Genomic DNA, 5000 nt, shown 5'->3' with positions numbered 1-5000 from the left:
CGCTGCAATACAGACCTCGGGAAACCCTCACCGTGAATAAGGTTCACTCACATATTTCACTACATTTTGCGTGGGATTGGAGATGAGGCTACTCGTTCTTGCTCAGTACTAGGCTGAAAATTAACGAAACTTCGTTACAAACGTTCACATGTTGATGTTTCCGCTTTCGCGTACTCGAAACAACATAATACTAGTCTTTGTAATTTAGTTTCATAATTTCAACTGTTCTCATGCAGAATTTTTGCTCATTCTTATCCCAAATTTTGACCTGGCTACTAGTTACACTCCTTGTACTTATTGCAAAATGACCACAAATTTCAACAGCTTTCACATGTTGCTGTTTCGGCTTTCGCTTACTACAGTCAACATAATACTCGTTGCAAAATAAGTGCTCGGCATCTGCAATTTTCCAAAGACGAAGTTTCGCCAGTTCAATTTTCGCTCGCCAATTATGGCTACTAATTCACACGGTACTGAGCTCAACAACATTAAATTTGTTCAGCAAGACTTTCACATGTTGATGTTTTGGCTTTCGCCTACTAGAAGCAACATAATACTCGTCTTGTTAGCTCATTCAATGAGAATAGCTTTTCCCGTTGAGAATTTTTGCCTTCAATTGGCGTTGTAGTGAGTTTGGCTACTCAGATCACCAAATACTTGTGACAATTCGAACCAGAAATGTTTTCAATTTTCACATGCTGATGTTTCGGATTCAACCTACTAGAAGCAGCATAATACTTGTATTCAACAATTTCTGTATCAAATCCCAGTTTTCTCTGGTGCATCTTTGCCAAACTATTCCAAACTGCCTGAGTCTGAATACCAATTACAGGTACTAGTAAATGCACGTTACTAAGGACTATATAGTTCTAGGTTACTGTACACAACGACGTTCACATGTTGATGTTTCAGCTGCCGCTTACTAGAAACAACATAATACTTATCGTGCATACCTTTCCATAACTTGTCCTTTTCAGATGCATTAGTTTCCCTTTGTCTTGGCTTCTACAGTCAGACTGGCTACTAGTAACAGCACAGTACTAATCACATATCGTTCTACAGTTTGCAGACAACTTTCACATGTTGATGTTTCAGCTTTCGCCTACTAGAAACAACATAATACTCGCTGTATACATTTGTAGTTCTCTATGTAACTTTCATGTGAAGAAGTTTCGCCAGTCTTTTTGACTGTCTCAAATCTGAGTCATGCTTAGGCTACTAGTTGCTTCATAGTACTTATCGCCTCGAGATCATTGAACAAAACTTGATTTTCACATGTTGCTGTTTCAGCTTCCGCTTACTAGAAACAACATAATACTAGTCTCATTAAGTTCCGTCTCTTTGCAATTTTCTTATGAAGAAAATTCGCCATCACAATGACTCCAGCAGTTCTTGATCAAGGAATGCAATCATTGATCAGAATGCTATTATTTGAATCGGTTCTGCTTTAAGTGTTCCAATTTTATTGGAAGCACCAACAATAGAACATCAATGTGTTCAATCGAGAGTTATATAACCCTGAATCGGACGCAGTCAACAGCCGAAGCCGAGACCGCCTTTTGCGTTAGAGAGGTCGGTAAACAAATCTTGCGATTCATACCGAATTAACACATATAGCTGTGCTCCTCTTCGTAAAGCGAGCCAAGTGATCCCCTGTTGAAGGATGTATTTGGACCAATCTAGTAGCATTTGGTTTCCAACAAGCTCTCCCAAGTTAGCTTACTTATTGGGCTTTTCAACCAATTCGGTTGGCTACAAGCATCATCAAAGTACTAGCCACAGTTTGATCGCAAAATTCTACGACTTTCACATGTTGATGTTTCGGCTTGCGCTTAGCCTACTATAAGCAACATAATACTAGTCATATCATAGAGCGTGATCAGCTTGTGACGTTCTCATGATGAAGTTTCACCAACAGTGTCTCACTTCGAGCTTAAATCCAGCTACTAGTAACTACACAGTACTGACTGCAACGATAACTTTTATCTATACCTTTCACATGCTGCGCTTTCGGCCAGGGCCTACTAACGTCAACATAATACTCGATATAAACTTTTGTTCATGATGCAGCTTCCCCATGCAGAAGTTTCGCCTTCAAATGCTCTCTTGGCCATATGACGTAAGAAAAGGTTACTAGTAACATCACAGTACTAGCCACAGTTTGATTGCAAAATTCTACGACTTTCACATGTTGATGTTTCGGCTTGCGCTTAGCCTACTAGAAGCAACATAATACTAGTCATATCATAGAGCGTGATCAGCTTGTGACGTTCTCATGATGAAGTTTCACCAACAGTGTCTCATTTCGAGCTTAAATCCAGCTACTAGTAACTACACAGTACTGACTGCAACGCTAACTTTTATCTATACCTTTCACATGCTGCGCTTTCGGCCAGGGCCTACTAACGTCAACATAATACTCGATATAAACTTTTGTTCATGATGCAGCTTCCCCATGCAGAAGTTTCGCCTTCAAATGCTCTCTTGGCCATATGACGTAACACAAGGTTACTAGTAACATCACAGTACTAGCCACAATTTGATCGCAAAATTCTACGACTTTCACATGTTGATGTTTCGGCTTGCGCTTAGCCTACTAGAAGCAACATAATACTAGTCATATCATGGAGCGTGATCAGCTTGTGACGTTCTCATGATGAAGTTTCACCAACAGTGTCTCATTTCGAGCTTAAATCCAGCTACTAGTAACTACACAGTACTGACTGCAACGCTAACTTTTATCTATACCTTTCACATGCTGCGCTTTCGGCCAGGGCCTACTAACGTCAACATAATACTCGATATAAACTTTTGTTCATGATGCAGCTTCCCCATGCAGAAGTTTCGCCTTCAAATGCTCTCTTGGCCATATGACGTAAGAAAAGGTTACTAGTAACATCACAGTACTAGCCACAGTTTGATTGCAAAATTCTACGACTTTCACATGTTGATGTTTCGGCTTGCGCTTAGCCTACTAGAAGCAACATAATACTAGTCATATCATAGAGCGTGATCAGCTTGTGACGTTCTCATGATGAAGTTTCACCAACAGTGTCTCATTTCGAGCTTAAATCCAGCTACTAGTAACTACACAGTACTGACTGCAACGCTAACTTTTATCTATACCTTTCACATGCTGCGCTTTCGGCCAGGGCCTACTAACGTCAACATAATACTCGATATAAACTTTTGTTCATGATGCAGCTTCCCCATGCAGAAGTTTCGCCTTCAAATGCTCTCTTGGCCATATGACGTAACACAAGGTTACTAGTAACATCACAGTACTAGCCACAATTTGATCGCAAAATTCTACGACTTTCACATGTTGATGTTTCGGCTTGCGCTTAGCCTACTAGAAGCAACATAATACTAGTCATATCATGGAGCGTGATCAGCTTGTGACGTTCTCATGATGAAGTTTCACCAACAGTGTCTCATTTCGAGCTTAAATCCAGCTACTAGTAACTACACAGTACTGACTGCAACGATAACTTTTATCTATACCTTTCACATGCTGCGCTTTCGGCCAGGGCCTACTAATGTCAACATAATACTCGATATAAACTTTTGTTCATGATGCAGCTTCCCCATGCAGAAGTTTCGCCTTCAAATGCTCTCTTGGCCATATGACGTAACACAAGGTTACTAGTAACATCACAGTACTAGCCACAATTTGATCGCAAAATTCTACGACTTTCACATGTTGATGTTTCGGCTTGCGCTTAGCCTACTAGAAGCAACATAATACTAGTCATATCATAGAGCTTGATCAGCTTGTGACATTCTCATGATGAAGTTTCACCAACAGTGTCTCATTTTGAGCTTAAATCCAGCTACTAGTAACTACACAGTACTGACTGCAACAATAACTTTTATCTATACCTTTCACATGCTGCGTTTTCGGCCAAGGCCTACTAACGTCAACATAATACTCGATATAAAATTTTGATCATGATGCAGCTTTCCCATGCAGAAGTTTCGCCTTCAAATGCTCTCTTGGCCATATGACGGAACACCAGGTTACTAGTAACATCACAGTACTAGCCACAGTTTGATTGCAAAATTCTACGACTTTCACATGTTGATGTTTCGGCTTGCGCTTAGCCTACTAGAAGCAACATAATACTAGTCATATCATAGAGCGTGATCAGCTTGTGACGTTCTCATGATGAAGTTTCACCAATAGTGTTTCATTCGAATTGGTTCTGCTTTAAGCTCTCCAATTGTTTTGGATGAACCAGTTTTGCCCTTCGAAGCCACTTTTGTGAGCTTTTGTGGGTCTTTACCAAGAGGATATACCTCAAGGCCTCTTTCAATTCCTTTAAGTTCTTTCAACTCCTTTACAGTTTTCTAGGTTCACATAGCTGCAAACCTTATTTCTAGTTTTAAGTCTGGCCAACTTGGGGAGAGTTGGTGCAGACCGTGACCAATTCTAGTAGGATGCCACAACAAGAATGTGATCAACTTAGCTTGTCGATGAACCTGCCCCACATTCAAACAACTCTATCGCCTTTTCCTCGTATAGTTATATGCGAGGGCCTCTCATAGAGAGCGCTGTTAGCAACCTTTTCCACATAGACGATAAAGTTGTGAGTGTTTTGCACATGGCTGTTGTCATCACCACGTGACGAGTCAACTCAGCTTGACTCTCTACACTCCGACAAGCTTTGCACATACGCCTTTAGTTCAGTATGTGTCTTTAATCTGACTCCGGTGCCTCAAGCCGGAAAAATTGTCAGATTATGATCATTATCGGTTAGTCATCCCGATGCAAGATCGTATCGTACTGTCTTTGTCTACCTCCAGATTCCGAAGAACAGGAGGAGACTCTCCCAGACCTACATATCTGGGAGAATGTTCAGAGGGCGAGAAGCTGTGGATTACTCTCCCCTAAGAACTGACTAAACTTTACCCTCGTCCAAGGTAAGTTTATTTTAGCTAGCCTTCTATGTAAAGGATCTGAGGCTAAGCTGTGTTTTTTTCGAGCCTTTGGCTCGGAG

The 5000-nt window shown here is 40.9% G+C and overlaps 1 pseudogene; it reads right to left on the bottom strand.

Annotated features, from left to right (window-relative positions):
- Nucleotides 1–1513: 1513 nt before the first annotated feature.
- LOC142356661 (5.8S ribosomal RNA) lies at nt 1514–1665 on the bottom strand (annotated as a pseudogene).
- Between the last annotated feature and the right edge of the window lie 3335 nt (nt 1666–5000).

Source organism: Convolutriloba macropyga, unplaced genomic scaffold (assembly GCF_964194025.1).
Source record: "Convolutriloba macropyga unplaced genomic scaffold, txConMacr16.3 SCAFFOLD_1085, whole genome shotgun sequence".
Taxonomy (NCBI): domain Eukaryota; kingdom Metazoa; phylum Xenacoelomorpha; order Acoela; family Convolutidae; genus Convolutriloba; species Convolutriloba macropyga.
This window is presented reverse-complemented; position numbering and strand designations above follow the sequence as displayed.